The sequence below is a fragment of the Caretta caretta genome, chromosome 1 (genome assembly GCF_965140235.1).
Source record: "Caretta caretta isolate rCarCar2 chromosome 1, rCarCar1.hap1, whole genome shotgun sequence".
NCBI lineage: Eukaryota > Metazoa > Chordata > Testudines > Cheloniidae > Caretta > Caretta caretta.
The window spans coordinates 292,975,236-292,986,903 of NC_134206.1; the positions used below are offsets into that span (position 1 = coordinate 292,975,236).

At 42.7% G+C, this 11,668-nt stretch overlaps 1 long non-coding RNA gene across 1 annotated transcript; it reads right to left on the bottom strand.

Annotated features, from left to right (window-relative positions):
- Positions 1-543: 543 nt before the first annotated feature.
- Positions 544-3,178, bottom strand: LOC142070605 (uncharacterized). Its single transcript, XR_012666479.1, has 2 exons — positions 2,869-3,178; positions 544-1,991 (listed from the first exon to the last, which is right to left on the bottom strand). It is a non-coding gene; the product is annotated as an uncharacterized LOC142070605 (long non-coding RNA).
- Positions 3,179-11,668: the final 8,490 nt, after the last annotated feature.

Here is an 11,668-nt window from a genome sequence, read left to right on the forward strand (position 1 = left end):
TATTATAATATGGGATCCCTCCATCTACATGAACATTCTAAATGTATTCTTTATAATCAACCACTGTAACACAACACATTTGAGGAATTATTTGTTCCAATTAACTAACATCTAAAGTGAAGTTCTAGGTATTCACATACAACTAGAATTCCAGGCCCTCCACATTGGAGGTCAGTGTTAGAACACCTTTTAAAATCCCAGTGATAAAGTAAGTGAGAATATAGTCTCCCTACTATAGAGTCATGGGTAGAACCATCTACTCACAGGAAAAACAAAAGGCATTTTACTTTAGATCAGTGTCCTGACAGCGACTGAAAACTTAGCACACACTACCTTCAAATGTGACTTAATGGAAGACTCGGTTTGGTAAAGCAGTGTAATTCGTTATATGTTTGCATATCTCAGTCACTTCCATTTTGGATTTCTGGGTATTTTTATGCATTTTGTTCTTTTAAGTAGTATTATAACAGGATTTATTATCTACATTTAAATAAAATACTTTGACAACCATTCTTCACTCATCAAGCAGCAAAAATCACAAAGTTTCTTAGTGAGAATGAAAATCATATTTACTTTTTAAAGATGAAATTATATTACAAAGGGCTTGTATGCACTAGTTAATATATCTACCAATGTACAAAAATATGTGCCATTAGACTACAAGTTGTTGGATGAAATGATAGATGTAAATAAAGTATTCTTACAGGATACAGAAAATCTTGCATGTTCAACTTGTACGCATAATTAAAAAAAGTCTTTAATGCTACAGAACATATTTTTATTATATTATTTCAGTCTGATTTGGAAACATAAAAGATGTATTTGCTCATTGGTAAGTTGAAACATTAAGACCTCCTTATTTATGAGATACATCTGGCCAACTCTATCCCCAATTTACTAAATATAATGTATTTGTGAGAGATGACTAGTACTAAGGCATTAGCCTTATTTAAAAAAATTAGTCAAAGCTTTGACAATTTTTTCTACTGTGTCAAATGAAACTGCAATTTCAGACATGCAGAAATAATGTAAATTCAGTATTAAAGGATATATCCTTTAAGAACTAAATTCTCAATACAAGACAAATTAATGTACATTTATTGTAAACATTTTAATACATTTTAAATTCATACCATACTAATGTGTGGTCAACACACTAAAATTCACAAAAAGTATCTCTCAATCACCACTCTAATAAAAAATGCCAGCAATATGAATTTACACCATCCATACTTCTTAGGTTAATTTGCTTTACTGTAAAATAATCAAAATGTACACCAGACATTTTAAAGATTCACCTAAAACAGAACAAGACATCTGTAAATGTTAAGCAAAATAAAATTAATGAGCTTGTGTTGTACAAATATTGTCTTCACAGTAAGCAATGAAGTGCTCTTCATACATATCGGCTTTTCCCAAACAGATAATATCCAGTTTTTCAGTATAAATATATACTTGTGATTTTAAATACAAATACAACATTTGAAGCAATACATATTCAAAACACATAGAAACAATACAAGTCAGTCATTGACCCTTATGTCTTCAGAAAATATCAGATCCATCCCCTTCAAAAGGTGGTGGGCAAAGATAACCTAAGCATTAAAGGAACCAGATACTCGACTTGCTCTTCAGCCAAAATTCCAAAAGACAATGTAAAACCCACCCCAAAACTAATGGTCTTCCATCCAGCTGCACCAACAGAGCAATATCTCACTGGTGTAAAAAGGAACCACTCACATTTCAGTAGCCAAGGAAAGGCTCAATTTCTGCAGGAAGAGGAGGGGGAAGAATTGTTTGCCACCCCATCAGCATGCAATTCCGGGAAAACAAAGGGGATTCCCATTGTCATTGTCTTCATCTGTAGCCGATCATCACCAGCACTAGCAAGGCAGTAGCTTGCGCAGTTATCTCCACAGCGGGCAATGTCACAACCCGACCAACAGCACAAACTACTACCTCAGCCAGGGCCATGGTGCACCCGACCCATCCTGAAGAGGAAAATAAAGAGACAAGCAAGCTGGACAATAAACGAAATTACAGGGAAACAAGAGCGGAGATAAAAGGGCTCTTGGTCCTTTGATGATCCTCGTCTCCTCTATCTGCCGCAGACATCAGCCAGACGCGCCTTGCCGGGCTATGAAAAGCAGAGGGAAACCCCGCCCAGCTCCCTGCTCGGCTTTGCCCTGTTCCTGGCGTGACCTGAAAGTGACGCGCGGGGCGCCCCGCGTTAATAGCGACACTGCAGCCGCCAGCCGGCCCAAAGCGCGGGTTTGGCGGAGAGCAGCCACAGCGCCGCCAGGCTCCAGGCGGGCGGGGCGAGACCCCCCCGCGCGGCACCGTCTTCCCCAGGCCCGCTCGGGCAGGGGCCAGAGGCCGCCTAATCCCCGCTGCTCCCGCGTCCCACGCTGCTCCCGCGGCCAGTCACCCTGCCTGCGCCGGCCCAGTGACCGGCACTGACCTGCCGCCGCTGCCCGCCTCCTCCCCCAGGAGCCCGGCGCTGCCCGCCGGCATCTCCCCCCGGTGGCTGGCGGGGACACCGGCGCTCCCAGCCCCGCCGGTTCACCCGCAGGAACTAGGAGCTCCGCGTTCCCGCCGCGCGGGCGGGGCTCGGGTCTGTCGCCTCCCCCGCCCCAGGAGAGCCCCGCCACAGGGCGGCCGGCGCCTCCTCCCGCGGCCCGACGCCGGCCAGCGAACCGAGCTGCCCGGGCTGTCGCCTTGTAAGGCCGCTGCTGCAGCGACACTGACTGCGGCCACCCGAAGCAGCCCCTGCGCTGAGGTGCCGTCCCGCGTCGCCGCCGCTCGTGTGGCTGGCTGCACCATAGAGATCGTGTGCGGGGAGGGAGAGAGAGAGAGAGAGAGGCTCACCCGCTACTGCCCACGTGACTACGCATGTCAATCACCCGGCCGCCGCCATCTTGAATGAGGGACGCGGCGCTGCTGCCGCTTGGGAACAGGAGCCGCTGTTACCCCAACCAGCAAAGATGGCGCCGGCCGGCGGGAGAATTCTCTTCAGAGACAGACACTGCGCCACCGCTCTGAGAGCCCGCCTCGCTCCCCGCTGGACTGGCCGAAGGAAGCCGCGCCGGACCTGGTTCCCGCGGGATGTGGCCAAGAGGAGGAGGAGGAGAGTCCTTCCCGGAGTTCCCGCGCCTAGGATTACATAAAATCCGCGGGAAAATACCGGGCAGGGCGCGCGTTGGTGCGCATGTCTCTGCCCGCATAGGCCCCTGGGAACAGTAGTTGTGAAAGTGCGTGTGTGTTTAGAGAGGGAGTTCTGACCCCGCTAAATCAGAAGACATAAAAAAAAATCAATATCGCATAATATTTTCTGGGTTTTGAGCCTTTAGGATAGTCACATGTTTCAGAGTAACAGCCGTGTTAGTCTGTATTCGCAAAAAGAAAAGGAGTACTTGAAGTGAGCTGTAGCTCAGGAAAGCTCATGCTCAAATAAATTGGTTAGTCTCTAAGGTGCCACAAGTACTCCTTTTCTTTTTAGGATAGTCACATAACATTTTTCATAAGCCTGAGGGCCAGAAACTTTATTAACAGGTTTCAGAGTAATAGGCCTGTTAGTCTGTATTTGCAAATACAAATAAGCTTATGCTCAGATAAATTGGTTAGTCTCTAAGGTGCCACAAGTACTCCTTTTCTTTTTGTGAAACTTTATTAAAGCATTTTATGGAGATCACTTGACTTCAGGAACTGAGGCTTGAAGACAAAACACAAACAGTGTGGGACTTGTGATAAAATCAGGAGAGCTTAGAACAATGGCATTATTTTACTGATTTTACTTTGGTTTGGCTCTGCAGAGCCAGCATAATTTGTGTGTCATCAATAGGTTAATTCACTAAGGCTTTGACGACACTAGCACTTGGCAGCAAAACTTTTGTGGGTCAGGGGTGTGAAAAAAAACACACCCTGACCGATATGTTTCATGGACAAAAGTGCCAATGTAGCTATTGCTGCTTGTTGGGGATGATTTAATTATGCTGTCAGGAGAGCTCTCTCCCATTGGTATAGAGTGGCTACACAGGAAACCCTTACAATGGCACAACTGCAGCGGTACAGCTGTGCCTCTGTAAGGCTCGTAGTGTAGACATAGCCTAAGTAACAGTTGGCTACTCTTTTATAAATCCACTAGACAGATCAGGGTTATTAGAGGTGTCAATAGGGGCATAATTTGGCCAACAAAGCTTTTAGTGCTAATGACAATGGAAATATTCTCAAAGAGCTGATGCCAAAGCAGACCACCACATGTTCAGTGAGGTCTTGCTAATAGAAACAGCAATGCCTTTAGTGCCAATTTGTAACAAGTTTCACTGTAGCTGAAAAAGCTGAAATCACATCAGCAAGAAGCAGCCATATTTCTACCAGCAGAAAATCAGAGGAAACAAGTGGCTCAAAGGACAGGCTTGGGGAAAGTAAAGTAAAAAAAAATATTCTGTATGTGCCTTCTCTATTTTTTTAATTGATAAGTATGCCAGATATCACACTAGAATATGCTTTACAAGACATTTTAAAAAGCCATGCTATTAAAGAAAGTACATACACAGAGAAACAGGATTTGTGCTTCTTCAGAGTTCTTGTGACTTTTGAATAAGTAGCAACCATAACTTTGTTTGTGACATTGGAATAATTTAAAAAACATGCTTCAGGTGGGAAAAATAGAAGTAGTGTAGCTTAATGGCTAAAGCCTAGGAATGGCAACTAACAGCTGAGTTGCACCCTTGTTTCTGGCAAAGACTTGTCTGACCTCAGGCAAATCACTATTTCTTGGTGCCTCAATTTCCCCATCTTTAAAATCATGATAAGAATATTTCTCACATGTATACAGTGAATTAATTCAATACAGATGCTGACTGAAGCCAGCAAAGAAAATGAAAATTATTACTACACAGGGACAGATTAACTGAGGAAACACAGAGCCCGGCTTTATGCAATTGTGCTTGGGTATGAAATAGGGCAATAAACTTCATAGGTAACTCAGTTCTGAAAAAGGACTATTCAAAACCCTATACACCAGTGTAAAAATTAGGAAACTTAAGTTCTCTAAATTTTGAAAAGAGTGAAAATATTACAGAATTGTTTTGATTATAAAACTAAAAATAAGTGCAGCAGAGAATTCGGAATTGATATAAGGAAAAGGAGTACTTGTGGCACCTTAGAGATTTGTTAGTCTCTAAGGTGCCACAAGTACTCCTTTTCTTTTTGCGGATACAGACTAACACGGCTGCTACTCTGAAACCTGAATTGATATATTTTTCTAAAGAACTTGAAACAACATGTTACAGATATTAGTCACGTAGTTTGTTATACTATTGGAAGGAATTTGGGGTATGTCTATACTGGAATAAAAGACCTGCAACAGGGCCATGGTTGGCCTGGATCAGCTGACACAGGCTGGTGGGTTAAAAATTGCTATGTAGACATTCGGGCTTTAGGCGGAGCCCAAGCTTGAATGTCTACACAGCAATATTACAGCCCAAGCCCGAGTCAGCTGATCTAGTCCAGCTCCGGATGTTTAATTGCTGTGTAGACATACCTTATGTTACCACAGTCCTAGGCATGATATAAGAACACACTAGAATAACAGAAAATAAAAGTGGGTATTTCAGATATAAATTCTCCATTTTGAATTTTATTTTTATCAAGAAATTTTAGTAAAGAATGCTCACAGAGTCACTATGAAGTTTGGATCAATTGTAAAGAAAAGAACATGGGGGAGAAATCTATTGAAAAGAGAATATATTTCTAGCAAGTACCACTAAGAATAGCTACCAACAGCACTTCACATGTTGGACAAATATGCTTTTTCCAAACAGTATGTCCCTTCACTTTTTAGAAAATTTTACTCTAAACAATGTGTCTTCTGCAGAGGTAAAAGTAAGCTGGTACGGTACTGTAAGAGACAGTACACAGCTGACCGTAGTGGCAGGGCCACTGATGAGGGGGGCCAAAAGAACCCTGGCAATTTAAAAGGGTCCGGGGCCACCTGCCGCCAATTTAAAGGACCTGGGACTCCTGGCCGCAGCCCTGGGCCCTTTAAATCGCTGGCAGAGCCCCAGTGTAGGGGTAGCAGCAGTGGCTGGGAGCCCCGGGGCTCCTGGGCAGCGATTTAAAGGGCTCGGGGCTCCTAGCTAGCACTACTGTGCCAGCAGCCAGAGCCCCGGCCCCTTTAAATTGCTACCGGGCCATGCTGAAGGGCTGGCTGGAGGAATCTGGCCCCACCCCAGCCCCTTCTGCCCGAGGCCCTGCCCCTTCCAGTTGAGCTGTCCCCCACCTTGCTCAAGACCCTGGCCACCCTGCGTACCAGTAAGTCCCTTAAGTTACTTTCACCCCTGATCATTTTTATTTCATGATCACTTAATAAAATTTCAAAGTTATTTCAATTTGTGAAATACTGTGTACAATACTGGTCACATTTAACGATGATAAGGGAATGGAGAGACTATTTTATGAGAGGAGACTGGAAGAGTTTGGCTTGTTTAGCTTAGCAAAACAAAGGCTGGATATAATCGCTTTCTATAAATTAATGGGAGCAGGGAGTGGTAAACCCCGGGAGGACAAAAGTTACTTAACCTACAGAACAATGTTGGCACAAGAACAAATGGGTATAAAGTGACCATGAATAAATTTAGGCTTGAAATTAGAAAGGATGTTTCTAACCCTCAGAGGAGTAAGGTTCTGGAACAGCCTCCCACTAGGACTTGCGGGGGCAAACAATTTGTTTTGAGAGAGCTGGACAAATTTATAAATGGGATTGTATAATGGAGTTTCTCCTGATGGTGGGAAGGTAGAATTTTGCAGTTCTGTGGGTTACTTCTGCTTCATGTCTTATGTTCTTAAAGTCTCTGGTTAAGAGCTGCTGTTGGTCACCCTATATAGGTCAAAGGAATTTTCTCCCCTTAAAGAAAAAAAACCCCTCAAAAAATCCCAAATGTATTCTTCTTATTTGGTTTTTAAAATCTCCTTCCTCTGAAGCATCAGAGATGGCCACACATAGAGGTGTAACATTGGACCTGTGCTCTCAGGTGGTACTGAAAATTCTCTCTGCGAGGTCCTTGGGTTGCTAGTTCTTGATCACATGCTCAGGGTCTATTTGATTGCTGTAAGTGGAGTCAGGAAGGAATTTCCCCTGAGATTAGATTGCCAGTGACCTAGGGTTTTTTTGCTTTCCTCTGGGGTGTGGGGCACTTGCAAGGACCATCTGGATATAACTCACTTAATTCCCTCCGATTTCAGGGGCCTCAGAGATGGGTACATCTTCATCCCTTCTATTTTCTGTCTATGGCACACAGTAGTTTAATTTTGGAGGGCTGTAATACACACTTCAGTCTAATTTCACTTGTTGGGTTTAGTGTGTGGGTGGTGTTGATGGTCTGTGATATTCAGGAGGTTAGACCAGATGATCAAGTGACCCCTGCTGGCCTTATAACATATGACTAACACAAGAATGACCAGACCTATGTTATGTGAATGGGGTAAATTATTTCCCATTTGCTTTCTCCACACCATTCAAGATTTTATACACCTTTCTCACATCACCCACCTTAATCGTCTATTCTAAGATGAACAGTCCCAGTTTTTAAAATTTCATATGGAAGCTGTTTCATACCCCTAATCATTTTTGTTGACCTTCTCTGTACTTTTTTCCAAGTCTTAATATATCCTTTATATAGCTAATATATGACTAATTAATTTTTTATGTATTTTCCATGATAAAATGCCATATGCCAATACTTATTTCTTTTTATTCCTTTCCCTTTACTGACGTCTCTTTTGCATCAGTGAATCCATATACTGAAAAAGTTCAGGATTTTATACATCCTGTATCTTAACATAAGTAAATAAGATACTAGGGCAAACACAGTTTTCAAATTCCATATTAGGAGATTCACATCTCTTGGATAGGGTAAAAAGGAAGGAAAACCTTCACATCTGTAGAGAGGGAGTTTCAACTTTTATCACAGTTGGAGAAATACAGATAATGCTAGAAGAAAAGGAGTACTTGTGGCACCTTAGAGACTAACAAATTTATTTCAGCATAAGCTTTCGTGAGCTACAGCTCACTTCATCAGATGCATTCAGTGGAAAATACAGTGGAGAGATATATATACATAGAGAACATGAAAAAATGGGTGTTACCATACACACTGTAACAAGAGTGATCACTTAAGGTGAGCTATTATCAGCAGGAGAGAAAAAACCCTTTTGTAGTGATAATCAAGGTGGGCCATTTCCAGCAGTTGACAAGAATGTCTGAGGAACTGTGTGTGTGTGGGGGGAAATAAAGATGGGGAAATAGTTTTACTTTGTGTAATGACCCATCCACTCCTAGTCTTTATTCAAGCCTAAGTTAATTGTATCCAGTTTGCAAATTAATTCCAATTCAGCAGTCTCTCGTTGGAATCTGTTTCTGAAGTTTTTTTGTTGAAAAATTGCCACTTTTAGGTCTGTAATCGAGTGACCAAAGAGATTGAAGTGTTCTCCGACTGGTTTTTGAATGTTATAATTCTTGACGTCTGATTTGTGTCCATTTATTCTTTTACGTAGAGACTGTCCAGTTTGGCCAATGTACATGGCAGAGGGGCACTGCTGGCACCTGATGGCATATATCACATTGGTAGATGTGCAGGTGAACGAGCCTCTGATAGTGTGGCTGATGTGATTAGGCCCTATGATGGTGTCCCCTGAATAGATATGTGGACACAGTTGGCAACGGCTTCGTTGCAAGGATAGGTTCCTGGGTTAGTGGTTCTGTTGTGTGGTTGCTGGTGAGTATTTGCTTCAGGTTGGGGGGCTGTCTGTAAGCAAGGACTGGCCTGTCTCCCAAGATCTGTGAGAGTGATGGGTCATCCTTCAGGATAGGCTGTAGATCCTTGATGATGCGTTGGAGAGGTTTTAGTTGGGGGATGAAGGTGATGGCTAGTGGCTTCTGTTATTTTCTTTGTTGGGCCTGTCCTGTAGTAGGTAACTTCTGGGTACTCTTCTGGCTTTGTCAATCACTTCAGCAGGTGGGTCTTGTAGTTGTAAGAATGCTTGATAGAGATCTTGTAGGTGTTTGTCTCTGTCTGAGGGGTTGGAGCAAATGCGGTTGTATCGCAGAGCTTGGCTGTAGACGACGGATTGTGTGGTGTGGTCTGGGTGAAAGCTGGAGGCATGTAGGTAAGCATAGCGGTCAGTAGGTTTCCGGTATAGGGTGGTGTTTATGTGACCATCGCTTATTAGCACCATAGTGTCCAGGAAGTGGATCTCTTGTGTGGACTGGTCCAGGCTGAGGTTGATGGTGGGACGGAAACTGTTGAAATCATGGTGGAATTCCTCAAGGGCTTCTTTTCCATGGGTCCAGATGATGTCATCAACGTAGCGCAAGTAGAGTAGGGGCATTAGGGGACGAGAGTTGAGGAAGCGTTTTTCTAAATCAGCCATAAAAATGTTGGCATACTGTGGAGCCATGCGAGTATCCATGGCAGTGCCGCTGATTTGACAGTATACATTGTCCCCAAATGTGAAATAGTTAAGGGTGAGGACAAAGTCATAAAGTTCAGCCACCAGGTTTGCCATGACATTATCGGGGACACTGTTCCTGATGGCTTGTAGTCCATCTTTGTGTGGAATGTTGGTGTAGAGGGCTTCTACATCCATAGTGGCCAGGATGGTGTTTTCAGGAAGATCACTGATGGATTGTAGTTTCCTCAGGAAGTCAGTGGTGTCTCGAAGATAGCTGGGAGTGCTGGTAGAATAGGGCCTGAGGAGGGAGCCTAATAGCCAGACAATCCTGCTGTCAGGGTGCCAATGCCTGAGATGATGGGGCATCCAGGATTTCCAGGTTTATGGATCTTGGGTAGCAGATAGAATACTCCTGGTCGGGGTTCCAGGGGTATGTCTGTGCAGATTTGTTTTTGTGCTTTTTCAGGGAGTTTCTTGAGCAAATGCTGTAGTTTCTTTTGGTAACCCTCAGTGGGATCAGAGGGTAATGGCTTGTAGAAAGTGGTGTTGGAGAGCTGCCTAGCACCTCTTGTTCATATTCCGACCTATTCATGATGATGACAGCACCTCCTTTGTCAGCCTTTTTGATTATGATGTCAGAGTTGTTTCTGAGGCTGTGGATGGCATTGTGTTCTGCACGGCTGAGGTTATGGGGCAAGTGATGCTGCTTTTCCACAATTTCAGCACGTGCATGTCGGCGGAAGCACTCTGTGTAGAAGTCCAGTCTGTTGTTTCGACCTTCAGGAGAAGTCCACTCAGAATCCTTTTTGTAGTGTTGGTAGGAAGGTCTCTGTGGGTTAGTATGTTGTTCAGAGGTGTGTTGGAAATATTTCTTGAGTCGGAGACATCGAAAATAGGATTCTAGGTCACCACAGAACTGTATCATGTTCGTGGGGGTGGAGGGGCTGAAGGAGAGGCCCCGAGATAGGACAGATTCTTCTGCTGGGCTAAGAGTATAGTTGGATAGATTAACACTATTGCTGGGTGGATTAAGGGAACCTCTGTTGTGGCCCCTTGTGGCATGTAGTAGCTAAGATAGTTTAGTGTCCTTTTTCTTTTGTAGAGAAGCAAAGTGTGTGTTGTAAATGGCTTGTCTAGTTTTGTACGAAGAACTGTGTTTGGTATTACCCTAAGTGGTGAAACTTAACTATGAGAGAGAGAGGTGTTTTTACTCACAAACATTTAAAAATGACTCTCTAATGGCTATGGATCTCTAACGGCTTTCTGACTTGTGCAGTTTTTCCGAGGAACATCAAAAACCAATAAATTACTATTCAATAAATGGGGTGAAGAGAAAAGATGCAAATTACTCTTCAATAGTTTACTTGTGAATTTCATTCTGTTGACACATTTATGGCATTAGAATTAGAGAAGGTGATTTATAACAATGGAGTCTTCTGTCAGTGATGCTTCTACTTAAAAGGAAGAGCATAAGGCTTAAGTAAAATAAAACAGTAATACAATGACAATTTTAAAAAGTATTTTAACATACAGGGCTTTATATGTAGGTTTAAACATTTCCCTTACAAATGATAAACTGGACTGCTTTAGGGAATATACTTCCCAGGAAAGAGATACAGATCTACATACCATGCTATACTGCTCAGGTGAGAACAAGGATTTATATATCAGTAAATTCCCAGAATGTGACTTAGTATCAGACTCCGGTAGTATGCTTAGGCATGTGCTTTTAAGGCCCACTGAAGCTTTACTTTTTAAAAAAATATTATGAATGATTGTTGTTAAATTAGGAAAATTAAATACTATTACACAGGCTTTGCTAATTAAGAAGTTTTAAAATATATTACAGGACAAAAAACTGTAAAGGTCCTGTTCCCCCTGCACACCCCATTTAAAAAAAATCAGATTATAGAACCCGATTTTCAGTGAGGCATCAATATGGCCTCAAATTATATGCACATAACTTTATGAATATATGCACCTGCCTAAGCATTTTTCCAGCACTGCCCCTGCAGACATAGGTGATGAAATTTATCATCTGCAAGTACAGATGTTAATGATAAATGTGCATGCTCACAAGTGGAAATCAGGTCCTAAGTGAACATTATTTTGGTGAGAAAATGGTTGATAACACTGGAATGTAGTATAAAGAATTATTGGAACAAGATATCAGCTTGCTAAGCAGATCAAAGAATTCAGCTCGATTTGTCTGTAC